Source organism: Triticum dicoccoides, chromosome 3A, assembly GCF_002162155.2.
Source record: "Triticum dicoccoides isolate Atlit2015 ecotype Zavitan chromosome 3A, WEW_v2.0, whole genome shotgun sequence".
Classification (NCBI taxonomy): domain Eukaryota; kingdom Viridiplantae; phylum Streptophyta; class Magnoliopsida; order Poales; family Poaceae; genus Triticum; species Triticum dicoccoides.
Window position 1 is genome coordinate 195902961 of NC_041384.1, and position 18347 is coordinate 195921307.

At 46.3% G+C, this 18347-nt stretch overlaps 1 pseudogene; it reads right to left on the minus strand.

Moving 5' to 3' along the window:
• Positions 1 to 1466: 1466 nt before the first annotated feature.
• Positions 1467 to 3798, minus strand: LOC119272143 (annotated as a pseudogene).
• Positions 3799 to 18347: the final 14549 nt, after the last annotated feature.

An 18347-nucleotide genomic window follows, 5' to 3' on the forward strand; every position in this document is an offset into this window, starting at 1 on the left:
TTGGGCACTCGGAAAATGGAAAATGGTTTTTTCGTCCAAAGAAAATGAAAACTTCCTTAGGCAACATTGTTTGCCATTCCAATATGAACCCTTGTGCACAATATGAGATCATTTGAACAAACTATGCCATGAATGTGGCCATAATATTGAGCATTTGGGTTGAAAGCCATGAATCTTCATACATGATAGCTCATTTCTGAGAACATTTTTTAATATAATTGCCATATAACAAGTTTATTATTTTTCCTGGTAACTTGATCACATATAATGACACAATGCGAAGATTTTCCAATTTTTTGATTTTTTGAATTTTTTATGCCCGTTTCAAAATGCGGTCAAAACGACGGGCATGACCGTTCCTAGCTAGTGGTTGAATCTTGGAAAACTTTTGGTGTTTCTCTAATTAAATAGATACTTTTGTACCTAAAAATGATTTTTGGGAAAAATAAAGAGCAAACTATGAGGCAGCTGAAGTTTAAATTTGACCCGCTTCCAACTGAATCGGCAGAAATTTGTCTTTTTCACGAGAGGTGGACCAAAGCTTTGGACACCCAACCATTTGGTTAATTGTGCATTAAATATATCCTAATATTTTAGAAAATTGATTTGGTCCAATTTTACAACAATTATTTGGTAGATTCTTCACAAAAAAACTCATTTTGGGCACTCGAAAAATGGAAAATGATTTTTTCATCCAAAGAAAATGAAAACTTCCTTAGGCAACATTGTTTGTCATTCCAATACGCACCGTTTCTTTCTTGTCACATATGATGACACAATGCGAAGGTTTTTCATCTCGAGGAGGTGCTAGAAGTGGCGAATGCTACAACTAAAGCACGTATGGGTGATGCCGGCGGTGAGGCGGTAAACTGTGGTTGTGCGCGACAGCGCAACGACGGGAGGGTCAACGATGTGTTCTATTTGAGGGAGAACAAGGAAGATGGGGAAGAAAGTATAACGTGGGAGGTGAATCAAATGGTTAGAGATGAAAAAATCGTAGGGTCACGAGGCGATCGACCAAAATTTAGGCCAATTGATCGACACCTATCAACCGCCTTTTGGAAAATGGCATGATCCAAATTTGCAACACAGATTTGTAGGCATTTAAAAAACCCGGAGATTTTTGAGTCCAAATTTTGGATATTCGAGCGCGAGACAGCCGGCCAATGAGAAGCGAGGAACCACCTCCACGCGGATCACCAAGCTGGACACGATCTGAGCCGTCCACCACGCACCCATCCAACTGTGGATCTTCTAAAATACCAAAACCCTAATCCACCTACCCACCCACCCTTTCTTTCTCCAGATCGGATCGAGGCCGCCCCGCCTACTCTCGCTCGTCTCCGCCATCCCCATCCACCACCGCCGCCACCATCCCGATCCACCACCGCCGCCACCAACCCCATCCACCACCACTGCCCCCACCCACCGACGACCTCGTCTCCGTCACCCCCCTCATCTCGTCTTCATGGAGCGACCATGGCACCCCCTCCTTCTCTGCTAGGGTTAGGATTTCCGCCTAGCCGTCCCCCGATCTGGCAGCCGTCGGCTGCTCCGGTCGCTTCGCTGCTCCTCCTCCACGCCCACCTCGTCCGCGTCCTCCCGCCGATGGTGGCGATCTCCGTGCGGACCGCCCTGGCACTGATGGAGTGCACGGCGCGCCCCAGCTCAGACATGAGCCTCGGGCGGTCAGCGCAGCACACCGACGCCCTGACGCGCTTGGCGCCCCAGCGCTCCTCCTCCACGCCCACCTCGTCGCTCTCCCCCGGCACGACCACGTCCGCCACCACACAACTGATACGTCCATTTTGCATCATGCTTTCATATCGATATTTATTGCATTATGGGCTGTTATTCCACTTTATGTCACAATACTTATGGCTATTCTCTCTTATTTTACAAGGTTTACATAAGGAGGGAGAATGCCGGCAGCTGGAATTCTAGGCTGGAAAAGGAGCAAATATTAGAGACCTATTCTGCGGAACTCCAAAAGTCCTGAAACTCCACGGAACATCTTAAAATAAATAAAGAAAAATCCTCCCCAAAGATGAAGGCCAGGGGGCCCACACCCTGCTCGGGAGGGTGGGGCGCGCGCCCCCCTCCTAGGGCGCGCCCCCTACCTCGTGGGCCCCCTGGTGGCTCTCCGACGTCCATCTTCTCCTATATGAAGTCTTTCAATGAGAAAAAAAATAAGGAGGAACTTTTCGGGACGAGACTCCGCTGCCACGAGGCGGAACCTTGGTGGATCCAATCTAGAGCTCCGGCAGAGCTGTTTTGCCGGGGATACTTCCCTCCCGGAGGGGGAAATCATTACCATCGTCATCACCAACGCTCCTCTCATCGGGAGAGGGCAATCTCCATCAACATCTTCACCAGCACCATCTCATCTCTAAACCCTAGTTCATCTCTTGTATCCAATTCTAGTCTCAAAGTCCGGGATTGGTGCTAGTAGGTTGCTAGTAGTGTTGATTACTCCTTGTAGTTGATGCTAGTTGGTTTATTTGGTGGAAGATCATGTGTTCAGATCCTATATGCATATTATTACCCCTCTGATTATGAACATGAGTATGCTTTGTGAGTAATTACGTTTGTTCCTGAGGACCAGGGAGAAGTCTTGCTATTAGTAGTCATGTGAATTTGGTATTCGTTTGATATTTTGATAAGATGTATGTTGTCTAGCCTCTAGTGGTGTTATGTGAACGTCGACTACATAACACTTCACCATTATTTGGGCCTAGAGGAAGGCATTGGGAAGTAATAAGTAGATGATGGGTTGCTAGAGTGACAGAAGCTTAAACCCTAGTTTATGTGTTGCTTCGTAAGGGGCTGATTTGGATCCATATGTTTCATGCTATGGTTAGGTTTACCTTAACACTTTTGTTGTAGTTGCGGATGCTTGCAATAGAGGTTAATCATAAGTGGGATGCTTGTTCAAGTAAGAACAGCACCCAAGCACCGGTCCACCCACATATCAAATTATCAAAGTGTTGAACGCGAATCATATGAACGTGATGAAAACTAGCTTGACGATATTCCCATGTGTCCTCGGGAGCGCTTTTCCTATTATAAGAGTTTGTTCCGGCTTGTCCTTTGCTACAAAAAGGATTGGGCCACCTTGCTACACTTTATTTACTTTTGTTACTTGTTGCTTGTTACAATTTATCTTATCACAAAACTATCTGTTACCACTTATTTCAGTACTTGCAGAGAATACCTTGCTGAAAACCGCTTATCATTTCCTTCTGCTCCTCGTTGGGTTGGACACTCTTACTTATCGAAAGGACTATGATAGATCCCCTATACTTGTGGGTCATCAACAGCCGTCCGCATCTTCCCGCAGCACCCGCACATGCCGCACCACCTCGCCGAGCTCACCTGGGAGGCCGACGGGAGGAGGCTGCGCAGCGTGGCGAGGTGGGTGTTGATGTGCTGCCACTGCTTGCGCTCCGCCTCGCTATGGCTCCACCACCGGCGCAACCTTCCCCTCTGCGGCCGTCGCGGCGCCGTCCTCCCGAGATCCCGACCATGATGAGCCTCCCCCTCATGCCTCTCCCCCTACCCCCTCCAGATTTCTCTCTTAATTTCTGTGTCTCTCTGCAGGTACCCCGGACGCGAGGGTGGAGCGTTGACCGGAGTTAGGAGATGTGGTTGGACAAGCACGACGAGGATCGGCAGTAGGTCAGCAAACACCGCTCCTACTATATATGCTAAGCTGCTGCCAATGTTTGTGCGATGGTGCCGGCTTAGAGCATCATATCCAATAGCTGCTGCCTGTAGATGTGCTTGTTGTGGTGTCATGTGCTTCTCCTGAACCTGTTGTACGCTTAGCTGATTAAACGTGCAGTTTTTTTAGTATTTTGGTCTGACGGCTTTAATGTTTCTTTTTTTTGGCTCAAGTGCTTAACTGATGAGCTTATGTTGAACTTTAGTTTCCTCTTGTCCAAGATGTGCATGTCTTTGGCTCATGTGTGGATAGTAATTTATCAATGAGCTCGAGACCATAACAGTGTAGACTGGCGCTGGTTTTGTTTAATCTGGACAGTGTTGTGTTTAAGACTGTTAGTCCAGGGTCTGTGTAGTTGTAGAGTGGAGCTATTTGATGTCAGAACATTTCATTTACAAGGTCAAATTTATACTCTCTGTATGCCGATCAGTTTGTTACTTAATGTTCGTGTAGTATCGGCGACAACAAGAAGGCCTGGAAGACCGAACACTGCAGGTATGTGTAGTCGCTGCCAAGCTTTCTAATATTATTAGCCTACCAGATAATTTCTGATATTGCCTTTTGGTGATTACAGGGCACTGAAGATAAAGCTTACAGAAAGAAATAAAGATGGCCATATTCTCACATACTCCTGGATTTCATTTACATCAACTTCTCAAGAGAGGAGTACTCCTTTTTAGTAGTCTCAGTTTAAAGTAAATTAAATGAAAGGAAAAGGAGTACTCCTTTTCAGTTGTCTCAGTTTAAAGTAAATGAAAGGAGTACTTGCTCCCTGTACTAGTTACTTCTACTACTTATTTTTAGCTGTTTAGTACTACTCTGTAGATCTGTGATACTAGTCTAGTCGCTTGTATAATTTTGTTTATTAGTGTAACCTGAACCATGGAGTAGTACCCTGTTCGCATATGTGTGATTATGTGTGTTCTGTAGTCTCTAGCTCCAGTACATGTGAACTATATGTTGTGGTGTAAATCATTTTCATTCTATCTTATAAACGTGTTTCTTCAATAGCTATTTCTATTCAAGTCTTGTTGTCACTGATGTTAGCATTTAGTTTGTCTCAAGTAAAAAAAAATACTGAAAATACAATGTACAAATCAGCCCAAATATGTGAGCCTCGGTTCTAAAAACTAAAGAGTTCATATATTGGTAGATAGACTGTGATTTAGGATATGCTAAACAGAAAGCTTTATAAGATGGAACTCTCAATATCATGACTTCACTTTGTCCTTTAATTTAATATGGTTAGAACTACCATGGTTTTTTAAGTAGTTGGGGCATTAAGAAATAATATGCTGGATGTTTGGCCTTGCATCCATCCTTCCATGAATTCATGCTTGTGCATTGCTAGTTATTGCTTTTTTGCAGGTCTTCTTCTTCCTCGATCTGGTGCAGCAGCAACAATTCAAGGTCATGGTCATGGAGCAGCAGCCATATATTTTTCTTCTTCTTATTCTTCCTTGAGATGACATGAGATGAGGTTTGTTTTTCTCAAGGTCAAGGTACAGCAGCTTGATTTGATTTGATTTGATGTGATTGGATTCAGTTTCCTCATGCCTCTCTGTTTGCATTGCAGGCTCTGTTGGTCGGTCTTCAATTCTTCATGCTACTGCTGCTACTGCTACATGAGGACCCTCTTCAATTCTGCATCCGTTGCGGCCGCCGCAGCTTCCACCTCCAGAAGAGCACCTGCTCCTCGTGCGGTTACCCTGCCACCCGCATCCGCAAGTGTAAGCTCCCCTCACTCCGTCCTAGATCTCTAGGTCTGTTGCTGTCATGCGCCATGTTCTTGATGTTGCCCGACCTCATGTGGATGCCATGAACGGCGCTGCTCCTGCGTGCAGATTTGATTCGCCGCATTAGTATGCGGTTGTTGTCTCGCCGTGGTTGTTCAAACTGAGATGCACCCAGTTGATTCGTCATCTCGGGTCGTAAATTTTTCTGCATTCCCTGTTGCTGTAGCTTGTTGGATGCATAGTTTGATCTCCCAATGGGAATTATTAGTGAATGGTGATGTCTGTGGTCACGAGAATGGTGATGTAGTAGCTGGTATGCTTGATGCGTGTATGTCCATCTCTTTACTGTTTTGCTAGAACCATAAATCCTGATGCGCATGATGACCATGGTCTGGTTTGTTAGATCTATTCTGCTGGTGCTTAAAATTTGACATGCCTGGATTCTAAAACTCGTTCTTACAGTTTTCATTTCTATGATCAATTTAGAGAGTTGGACATGTCAGTATATTATATACCAAAAAAATTCCTAGCTAGTGAGAACATTTTAGTCACTCCATGAACGCATACTGGTTAGTGTTAGTCATATTATTTATGTACATGGCATTTGCTGTCAATTCTTGATTATAAGTAATTGGATCCCTCATTGGCTATTGTTTGATGTTCTGTACCTATTCTTATTCTTATATGTTCATTCTTATTTTTTGCACAGGTGAAGTGCGAATCCATGTCTGAAGCTGTGAAGCATATCAGCAAAGAGTAGCATATTATGTGTTGTAGTTGTAGGCAGTAGTAGGCATATCTGGGTTGTAATATACTGTAACGATTGTAATAGATTAATGCAGTATTGTTTTGGACCAATTTCATTTGCTCTCTGGTATGTTTGAAACAATGATTGTGTATGTTCTTTGAATACCCGTGAAATGGAAACCTGACAAGTTATAATGGTTGTTTGACAGATTTTGAAATTTTTGATGTGTGGGATCAATTTTGTGATAAGCATGACAAGTGGGACCAATCTGATTGGTGGGACTAGTGGCAAAAAAGGACGAAAATAAAAAACCAATGACCTTTCAGTGACCAATAGTCAAGGTCACAAGTTGACATATTTCTTGTAGTGGCCGATCACCTCCTTTTGCGGGTGGGTATCCGGCTCTGTAGGGTCAGCGATTCGGACGTAGTCCGTCTTCAGTATAGGGGAAGGGTCGCCGTCTTGCTCCTCGACTACCACTATCTAGTGGGTTGCTACCTCTTGAGCACTGTGTTGCATTTCCCCGAAGAGGAAGGGATGATGCAACAAAGTAGTGTAAGTATTTCCCTCGTACCTACACAAAAACAATAGCTCAACGCAACCAACGCGCTTAGGGGTTGTCAATCCCTTCACGGTCACTTACGAAAGTGAGATCTGATAGAGATGATAAATAATATTTTTGGTATTTTTGGTATAGAGATGCAAAGTAAATAACGTAAAAGCAAAGTAAAAGCAAAGCAATAATAAAGTAATGGAGATTGATATGATGAGAAAGAGAACCGGGGGCCATAGGTTTCACTAGTGGCTTCTCTCAAGAGCATAAGTATTCTACGATGGATGAACAAATTACTGTTGATCAATTGACAGAATTGAGCATAGTTATGAGAATATCTAGGTATGATCATGTATATAGGCATCACATCCGAGACAAGTAGACCGAAACGATTCTGCATCTACTACTATTACTCCACTCATCGACCGCTATCGAGCATGCATCTAGAGTATTAAGTTAAAAACAGAGTAACGCCTTAAGCAAGATGACATGATGTAGAGGCATAATTTCATGCAATATGATAAAAACCCCATCTTGTTATCCTCGATGGCAACAATACAATACATGCCTTGCTGCCCCTTCTTTCACTGGGAAAGGACACCGCAAGATTGAACCCAAAGCTAAGCACTTCTCCCATGGCAAGAACAACCAATCTAGTAGGCCAAACCAAACTGATAATTCGAAGAGACTTGCAAAGATAACCAATCATACATAAAAGAATTCAGAGAAGATTCAAATATTATTCATAGATAGACTGGATCATAAACCCATAATTCATCGGTCTCAACAAACACACCGCAAAAAGAAGATTACATCGAATATATCTCCACGAGAGAGGGGGAGAACATTGTATTGAGATCCAAAAAGAGAGAAGAAGCCATCTAGCTACTAGCTATGGACCCGTAGGTCTGAAATAAACTACTCACACTTCATCGGAGGGGCTTGGACGATGATGTAGAAGCCCTCCGTGATCGATGCTGTAACGCCCCGTGACCGATGTGCCAGGTGTCGTCCAGTTATTCGTTGTTGTTGCCTTGTCATTGCTTGCATGTCATGCATTGCATATCATGTCATCATGTGCATTTCATTTGCATACATGTTCGTCTCATGCATCCGAGCATTTTTCCCGTTGTCCGTTTCGCATTCCGGCGCTCCGTTCTCCTCCGGTGGTCATTTCTACCTTCTTCTCATGTGTGGGGGTTAAACATTTCCGGATTGGACCGAGACTTGCCAAGCGGCCTTGGTTTACTACCGGTAGACCGCTTGTTAAGTTTCGTACCATTTGGACTTCGTTTGATGCTCCAACGGTTAACTGAGGGACCGAAAAGGCCTCGTGTGTGTTGCAGCCCAACACCCTTCCATTTTAGCCCAAAACCCACCTAAACCTGCTCCATCATCTAGAGCGTTCGATCACGATCGCGTGGCCGAAAACCACATCTCATTTGGACTCTCCTAGCTCCCTCTACCTATAAATAAGTGACCCCCTCCGAAATTTCGCGGTCTAACCCTAGCCCCCTCCCTCTCCTCGCGCGCCGGACACATATCCCGCCGACGGACATGTCCGCTCCGTCGTCCATAGCCACATGGCATCCACTGATTTGCCGCCGCCCGCGCCCACTTCACCGCGCCGCTGCGGCCCGCCCGGCCCACGGCCGGCCCGCCCGAGCCGCGTCCGGGCCCGAGCGCCCGAGCCTCCGCGCGCCGCCCGCCTGTGCCTTCGCCGCCCCGCCGCCGTCCACCACTCGTCGCCGGCGTTCTTCACCTCCACCTCGCCGGCGCAACTTCGCCGGAGCTGCACTCCGCTCCGGCCCTCCTCCGCACAACGTGCTTTCCCTCATCCCGCGCGCCGCCGCCGCAGCGCAGCGCCATGCCCGGATCCGGCCGCGGCAGCTTCTTCGGAGAGCGCCACCCTGCTCCCACGCCGGCAATGGCGCCGCCGCCCTCTTGCTCATTGCCGGAGAGGCGAGCTTCGCCAGATCCTATCCGGCCCGGGTGGATCAGATCCATCGGGTGCCCGAACCAAACACTTGGACCCCGCGCCTGGATCTCGTCGTCCCGCACAACCTCGTCCGCCCGTTGACTTTCTCGGAGAGGTCCAATTTCTACTAAGTCCCCGAGATTTCCATGTTTCATATGTCCGTGTTCATCATGTCGTAACTTTGCATCCGTAGCTCCACTTTGCGCGTTTAGCATATCAAAATGTTCGTCTCAAAGAGTACATCATTTCATCTCACTGCATCATTTACATTTGAGTTCATCGTGATGCCCGAAATGCTGTTGGAAGAGTGATATTTGAGTTAATTGTCAGATCTGCTGCTCCATTTAGCTATTTGTCATTTTTGCCATGATTATTGTGTGCATGATATGCCCCTGTGCTCTACATGAGTTTTGTTATATATTTTTCCATCTATCCAGAGGCGCAACCCATGTATTTTTGTGATGTGTGTGGTGACTAGCACAAGCTTGCAAAGTGGAGCATTCATTAATGCTGATTTCAGGGACTTAGCATTTCCACTAAGTCCTTGATCTGTTTATTTCAATGTGCCATATGTTCATGTTGTTTCCTAGTGATCCGTGCCTCTTTTGAGGATGATCAGTAAGGATGTTTTGTTAATCTTATAGTTCTCTATCCATCCATGTATTTGTTTGCAATTATGGAGCACCCTAGCTTGAGTCAATCGAGCTCTACTTTTGCTACTTCGTAAATCTGGGCAGATTGTCTACTTGTTAGCGATTTTGCCGAGGATGTTATAGTTGATCCGTGCATGCCATGGTATTGTTCTTGCCATGTCTAGCTTGTATTTTGTGTATTCTTGATGGGTGTATGCTTAGATTGTCATGCCTTGCTCTGTAGTGAGTGCATCGAGCTCGTAAACATGCCTACTTGATATCTGTTTCAGCATGCTCTAGTTTTCACTAAGTCTGAGAACTGATTATGTTTTTGCCATGTTCACATGCTTGCAATTGTATTTTCTGATCCATTTTGGCTCAAGGTCACTAAGGGAATTTTGTTAAGCTCTTTGAGTAGCTCCATGCCATGCTTTACTTTGCCATGTTCAGGTCCTGTAGCATATTGTTTTCATGCTCCGAAGTGTGCTACCTGATCTGAAATTCCAGGCTTGTGTTAATTTCACTAAGTCTGAAATCTGTTTACCAAATGCATTTTTGCCATGCTTGTTTGGACCTGTTAATGGATGAATTGGCCATAGCTCAGTGCTAGACTTTTGTTAAGCATCGTGAATGGATTCCTGCCATGTATTTTGATGCCATGTTTGGGTGCTGTAGCATGTTCATCTTGTTGCATTTAGATGGTCACTTGCTGTATATCGCAGACCGGTGCCATATTTGTGTTGCTCACCATTTCCAAACCGTGACTCCGATTCCGGCGTTCTCTATATCATTTTCAAGCGATTTCATCTCACCTTTCCAGTGGCACACTTGGATTTCCAAGTTGAGTCCAGGTTCATTCATTCCCTTGGAAATCATGCATATGTATCGCATACCGCATCCCGCATATCATATCATGTTCATGTGTGGTTTGTTTACTTTGTTGTGTGCTTCTTTCCGGTGTTGCTTCTTCGGGTTGGTACCGATTACGTCGCGTTTGTGAGGACCCGTTCGTCTACGCCCGTTTGTCTTCTTCATGGACTCGTTCTTCTTCCTTGCGGGATTTCAGGCAAGATGACCATACCCTCAAATCACTTCTATCTTTGCTTGCTAGTTGCTCGCTCTTTTGCTATGCCTATGCTGCGATACCTACCACTTGCTTATCATGCCTCCCATATTGTTGAACCAAGCCTCTAACCCACCTTGTCCTAGAAAACCGTTGTTTGGCTATGTTACCGCTTTGCTTAGCCCCTCTTATAGCGTTGTTAGTTGCAGGTGAAGATTGAAGTTTGTTCCTTGTTGGAACATGGAGAGGTTGTTCCTTGTTGGAACATGTTTACTTGTTGGGATATCATAATATATCTTATTTAATTAATGCATCTATATACTTGGTAAAGGGTGGAAGGCTCGGCCTTATGCCTGGTGTTTTGTTCCACTCTTGCCGCCCTAGTTTCTGTCATATCTGTGTTATGTTCCCGGATTTTGCGTTCCTTACGCGGTTGGGTTATAATGGGAACCCCTTGACAGTTCGCTTTGAATAAAACTCCTCCAGCAAGGCCCAACATTGGTTTTACCATTTGCCACCTAGCCTCTTTTCCCTTGGGTTAGGCCAGCCCAAGGGTCATCTTATTTAACCCCCCCGAGCCAGTGCTTGTCTAAGTGTTGGTCCAACCCAGAGCATCGTGCGAGGCCGTCCCTTGGCAACTTGGGTTACGTTGGCTCCCGTACGCTTAGCTTTTATCCGGTGTGCCCTGAGAACGAGATATGTGCAGCTCCTATCGGGATTGTCGGCACAGCGGGTGGTCTTGCTGGACTTGTTTTACCATTGTCGAGGATGTCTTGTAGAACCGGGATACCGAGCCTGATCGGAATGTCTCGGGAGGAGGTCTATTCCTTCGTTGACCGTGAGAGATTGTGATGGGCTAAGTTGGGACACCCCTGCAGGGTTTTGAACTTTCGAAAGCCGTGCCCGCGGTTATGGGCAGATGAGAATTTGTTAATGTCCGGTTGTAGAAAACCTGAAGTTGACCTTAAATTAAAATGCATCAACCGCGTGTGTAACCGTGATGGTCTCTTTCCGGCGGAGTCCGGGAAGTGAACACGGTGTTTGTCGGGGATATACCCCGTGGCGTAAACCGACCGGAAGTATAAACCGGCTGGACTGGATGACTCACTGGTAACCCGCCCGGAGCTTGGCGATTCACGGGCTACCCGTCCGGTCTTGGCGGTTCATTAGTAACCCGGCGGGCGGGTCAGATGGATGACAAGGCCCATGGCCCAGAAGGCCGGTTCACGTTTAAAGGTGGGCTGGTTTAAGAGAAAGGCATGAGGAATATTTACCTTACAAGGAGTTAAGACCAGGACTCGTATCCGGTTTGTGTTAGAGATAGACTAAACCTAATGTTAGTAGGACTCCACATGTAAACCGCCCCTTCAACATATATAAGGAGGGGCAGGGCTCCCCAAGGAGGGAGAGGCGACAAGCAAGAAGAAACAATCTTAGGGCTAGACACAAAGAGCCGGTTTACCGGCGACTCTCTCATGATCATAATGAGACCTAGCCTCAAACAGCATGTAGGGTTGTTACCGGACGATGTTTCCCGGGGCCGAAGCTATCTAAATCCTTGTCTTGTGTTGCGTCTCTCGATTCCGCTCAACCCCTCTCAAGTTACCACATAGATGCGTTGGCCTCGCGACTAAGTCCTGACATTAAGGACATCTGCCGTGACAAAACCACGACAGTTGGCGCCCACCATGGGGCCTGCGCACGATGGTGTTGAGTTCTTGGAGGGATCTCCCCAAGAATCGAGAAGTTCGTGATATACCGGAAAAAGAAGAGAACTCGCGGAAGGATCTGCGGGCTCGACGAACAGTCATATTGGCATGTACGAAATTGAGATCAAGAGTTAGGGTTGCATCTGTGATCCGTTTAATCCGACATCAATTGATTTTCGCTACTACGCAACCTACGAAGCCGCCAGTGTCACGCGCGCCTGACCGCTGCTGCATATTCCAAGAGTAATCTGCTAGATCAGATACCGAGGTGTGTGGGTCCTGAAGCAACAAGGATTCACCGCAATGAGTATTACCGCTACTTCACGTCAATTGATTCAAGCGGGAGTACTTCTCATGTGAAGACAAGGACAGGGTTATTGATTGGACTTTATGGCTATTGCTTACGTGAAGGACAGAAGACCCGTACTAGATAAGCATTAGATCGGATTTGTTTTTCTACATCCAGCCAAAGCATATTACCAGCGGTTGAAAGTTACTATGAATAGCAACTGGAAGGATTGATCTCCGCCTCAGTTTTTGTTTTCGAGCCGGTCGCAAGTCACCTAGCCCTGACCCTCCTTTTGCCACTGGATTTCTCGGCCTCCACTGCTGCTGAGCCGCCGCGATCAACAATGGTCTTTGCCGCCACAAACCGCCCGCGGGCCGAGCCGGCCGTCGCGCGACCTTGTCTCGCCCTGAATGTGAGCCGCCGCCACCGCGGCTTTACTTCGCTTCCACCTACGTCGGGCTCCGCTTCAGTTTCCGCCACCTCCTGCTCGAGTCAGCCGCAAGACAGCACGCAGCCGAGCCGTACTCCGTTCGCTGGTTCAAATGCCCGAGCATCCGCTCGCCCGCACGGCCTTGGCTTTGGCTGGCCCTGGCCGCAGCCGCGATCCCTGGCCGCCCTCCGCTCCACTCTGGCCGGTTCCCGCGCCATCTTCGAGCCGCCGCGACCGGCGTTGAGCCGCCCGGCCACGCGGACGCCTCAGCTGTTGCCTCGCGCCTTGAGCCGTGGTGCGGGAGACGCTGGGGAGCGGTTCTATTTACAATCACATCAAACATGCATATTCGCTTTCAAGAAAAGCTTGCAAGGTATTATTACCATATAGTAATTTCTTTTTAATACTAACTATTTGGTTGTGTTTGCATCGCACTATCGACAGTGAGCAGGGCAAGGCGGTGCTGGTCGTCCGAGGCTGAGTGGGCTGTACTACCATCGCTAAGCTGCCTTCACGGATCTACCTCGCTGCTCCGACCGTCCAGCTGAGCTGCCCCCGCCTCTGTTGCGTGGCCGCAACTCTATCTCTGCTCCAGGTCGCTGAACGCCCCGAGTAGTCTCTGCCAGAGTCGCCTCTGTCGCGATAAACGGATCATCCGTTGTCCAAATCAATCAGGTGATGTCCATCCAATTTTGATTTATTAGAACATGTTGTTTTTGTCAAAAAACAAGTCTATCTTTGCTTTGGTCTGCAATATTATTTATGCAGGGCGACAAAAAGTGATATTATACCGCGGAGATGGAGGCACGCCAACAGGTGGTAGTCGTTATTTAACGAACAACCGCACCGGCCTACAACGTCGTGGCCATCTCTCGCGACCGCACCGGTTTACAACGCCACGACTGACTCGCCCGTCCGTGCCGGTTTATGACACCGGTGCTGATTTTCCCCATCCACGCCGGTTTACAATGTTACGGCCGAATCATCTATCTGAGTCGCCTCTGATGTTGCGGTTGTCTTGGCGTCCGTCTCTCACGGCCTGGTCTACATCAACATACCGGGCCGCACCTGTCTGCAGGAACTGTTTGAGCAAGTCACAGCTTGGATAGCCCGGTTTTCTTTCAACAAATTGGAGGGAAATTATTATATACTATCAACTGCCGTCTGCACTGTCGGTTCAATGGACATGCACACAAATTGCTGCCACTACAGTTTGGTCAACTTCAAATAGCCACTTGGAAGGAACCATTGGCCGAGTTGCTGACACGGCTCATACGGGATCATTTATAGCCCGCCGCAGTCACCTCAACCTTCTGTGGATTCATATCACGTTATCAACACCAATGATATACAAGTTATGCTGGTTTATATCATGGTCAAATCTGGAGAATCTCAAGCCAACTCCTCGAGTCACCTTGAGACTTGGGGGCTACAATGATATGACTTAGCAAACGTTGCCGGTTTTCAGTGAATTCAAGAACCCCAATACGTTGGAGGGAAAGATAACCCGGTCCCGGATTCACATCGTGCTGTCAGAAGATTTCCGGATTAGAAAGTATATGATAGTTACAAAATCACGGCTCAATGAAGAAGTTTCGGGTCATCAGAAAAGGATTCCGGTTTACAATCCGGTACAAGGGAAATTTGTTCTCCGACAAAGCTCTGAAGCTCTCAAATCCGGTTTAAGAATTTCTGGTTCAAAAAGGAATTAAATTCTCGCAAGTTTGAGTTTAAAGGCCGTCAGAAAATTTCCGGCTAAAAATGAAGATTCCGATTTAAAATCCGGTTCAAGGGAAAGATGTCTCCCACAAAGCTTTGAAGATCTCAATATCCGGTTCAAGATCCCGGTTCAAGAAGAATTTATCTCTTGCAAAAAAAAGTTAAAAGTTGCCAAAGAGGACCTGCTGCCATGATGCGCGGTCCAAACATGGGTATCCCGCCTTACTGGCCTGACATATTATCGATCACATGGAGGCTTCTGCTTCATAAAGCAGGGTCTCTGTTCTTTTACATCATGTGAGGTTACACGGAGTTGCTCTAAAGCGGCCTCCGGTTTACCCCTTGAGTTCGCTTTGCTAAAAGCATCGTATTATATCACTTGGAGGATTGGTCGTGTCCGAACCAATACCATGCCTCTTAATAGGCGAAAGCCACCAGATCACTTGGGGACTTGGTCATGTCTGAACCAGTCATGCCTCTTGGTCGGCCTAAGGCCACAGAATCAGTTGGGGGCTTGGTCGAACCCGAACCATGACCACGCCATTTGGTCGGCATAAATGCCACAAGAACCACTTGGGGACCTGGCTAACTAGAACCATAGTTACACCTAACGGGAGCTTGGTCGTGTTTGGCCATGGTTACGCCATTTGATCAGCTTAAATAATTTTTTTTGGCAAACGTTTTTGTCGTTGCTTTTGCTTCACACTTTTCTTTGAAGGTTTTTTTTGCTTTTCATTATGTTTTTTAAACCGACAAAGTTTTTTAACCAATCAATTGACGGAACACAGTTCACGTCAATCCGGAGACTATTTGCCCGGTTTGATCCTTGTTGTTAACATCCTCTTATGGAGTAACACGGTGTTTATCACAACCCGACACGGTTTTATTATAAACCGGCACAATATGGAAGGAGTTATCAGTACTCAAGATTTGGGTTATCACCCTTACTAAAAGAAGTTGGTAAACCAACGATGTGATTCAATGTCACAGGTATGATATATTTCATATTTGATTATTCTAAATGCAGCCTTGGTTATAAACCCAGGTTATATGTTGGGCATTATGACCCGTCCGGTGGTAAACCGCCAGGACACTTTAAACTTGTTGTATGCAGAAACAGGTTGAATAAAGCATGATTATAAATCACCGGTGTTTATTAAACCGGCCTGGCTTAGGACTATAAGTCGCCAGTATATATTTGGATTGCGCCATTGGAATCATGCGCTTATAAATCATTGGGTTATATTATTCAAATAGCCAAACTTGGCTGAAATTTCATTATGATGTTGAATGAATAAGGTTTTCATACCGGATTATATTATCTTGAATAGCCAACATGGCTGGATTTTTATCATTAAGGTTTTCAAAGTCGCTATAGCGCAATGTCTACTCTTTTATCAAAGGATATGATTTATTCTACAATGGAAGGAATAGTCCCGAGTCGCTGCAGGCTTACAACCCGGCACTTGGGGACTACATTATTCAAATTGAGATTACATGCAAGTAGCATGTCGCTGCAAGCATGCACCATGACACTTGGGGGCTAATGCAAAGTCATTTTTACTAGTCTTATTGAAGACCCGACTCATCATATTATAATGAGCCGGCCCTTGGGGGCTACATGTTGCTGTTCAAAGTTTACAAGATTATACTTACAAAGTCCCTGCTCATTATTGCATAATGACCCGGCCCTTGGGGGCTACACTGGTTGAAGTTTTTATGAGCATCAAGTAATTACATGTCCCAGGTTGCTGCAAGCATGACAACCCAGCACTTGGGGGCTACATATATGGAGTATTCAGTTTTGAGATGAACAAACCGGATTTCTTCAAGGTTGAAACACTTATTGGAGCAAGTCTTAAGTTATCATTATGTTCTCCTCTTAAGACTTGGGGGCTACAGGTATTATGCATATAAAGGAGGAACATCTTCATTTTATTAGTTTTGAGCAAATCAGGAAGATCAATTACATGACCCGGTGTCGACAACAATTATGACCCGGCGCCATCAATATTTATAAACCGGCCATTTTGGTAATATTAAACCGGCAAGTTTTACATCTTCAAAACGGCTGAATATTAGATAAGTATTTTCAGACCCACATTTCTTAAACCGGCGGAGCTGAATCAAAGGAGTTATTCTTCACAATATTTCTCGGTGACAAGCCAATGTCGGCAAATTGATTATGAAGCTGGTCTGTTGACCCGGATTTCCCAGAAGGAGGAAATAACAAGGACTTAAGGATGATCAGGTACCGGTTTACAAAAATTCTTAAACCGGAGCATAACCTATCAAATTTACTCTTGAGTTTATGTTGAAGATCAGTTTAACATGGATAAATCCAAATTAAACTGGGGGCTAATGTCGGGGATATACCCCATGGCGTAAACCAGCCGGAAGTATAAACCGGCCGGACTGGATGACTCACTGGTAACCCGCCCGGAGCTTGGCGATTCACGGGCTACCCATCCGGTCTTGGTGGTTCATTAGTAACCCGGTGGGCGGGTCAGATGGATGACAAGGCCCATGGCCCAGAAGGCCGGTTCACATTTAATGGTGGGCCGGTTTAAGAGAAAGGCATGAGGAATATTTACCTTACAAGGAGTTAAGACCAGGACTCGTATCCGGTTTGTATTAGAGATAGACTAAACCTAATCTTAGTAGGACTCCACATGTAAACCGCCCCTTCAACATATATAAGGAGGGGCAGGGCTCCCCAAGGAGGGAGAGGCGACAAGCAAGAAGAAACAATCTTAGGGCTAGACACAAAGAGCCGGTTTACCAGCGACTCTCTCGTGATCATAATGAGACCTAGCCTCAAACAGCATGTAGGGTTGTTACCGGACGATGTTTCCCGGGGCCCGAAGCTGTCTAAATCCTTGTCTTGTGTTGCGTCTCTCGATTCCGCTCAATCCCTCTCAAGCTACCACATAGATGCATTGGCCTCGCGACTAAGTCCTGACATTAAGGACATCTGCCGTGACAAAACCACGACAGTGTTGGAGTAATGCTTGACGTAGGTTGTTCTAGGATCACTTCTTGATCATAGTTGTTCGACCGTGCTTTTGCCTTCTCTTCTCGCTCTCATTTGCATACGTTAACCACCATATATGCTAGTCGCTTGCTGCAGCTCCACCTCATGCCTTTACCTTACCCATAAGCTTAAATAGTCTTGATCGCAAGGGTGCGAGATTGCTGAATCCCCGTGGCTCACAGATACTTCCAAAACCAGTTTGCAGGTGCCGTTCAGTCCGTGCAGATGACGCAACCAAGCTCAGGAGGAGCTCGATGAAGATCTTGTCCGTTCTGTTGTTCCGTTCTAGTTGATCAGTAGTGGAGCCCAGTTGGGGTCGATCGGAGACCTTGTCGCTTTTGGGGTTCTTCTTTTATTTTGGTTCCGTAGTCGGACCTTGATTGTAGTTGGATGTTGTAATGCTTTATTCATGTAATTGTGTGAAGTGGCGATTGTAAGCCAACTATGTATCTCTTTCCCTTATGTATTACATGGGTTGTGTGAAGATTACCTCACTTGCGACATTGCTTTCAATGCGGTTATGCCTCTAAGTCATGCTTCGGCACGTGGGAGATATAGCCGCATCAAGGGCGTTACAGATGCCCCCTCCGACGGAGCTCCAGAACAGGCCCCAAGATGGGATCTCGTGGATACAGAAAGTTGCAGTGGTGGAATTAGGTTTTTGGCTCCGTCCCCGATCGTTTGGGGGTACGTGGATATATATAGGAGGAAGAAGTACGTCGGTGGAGCTTC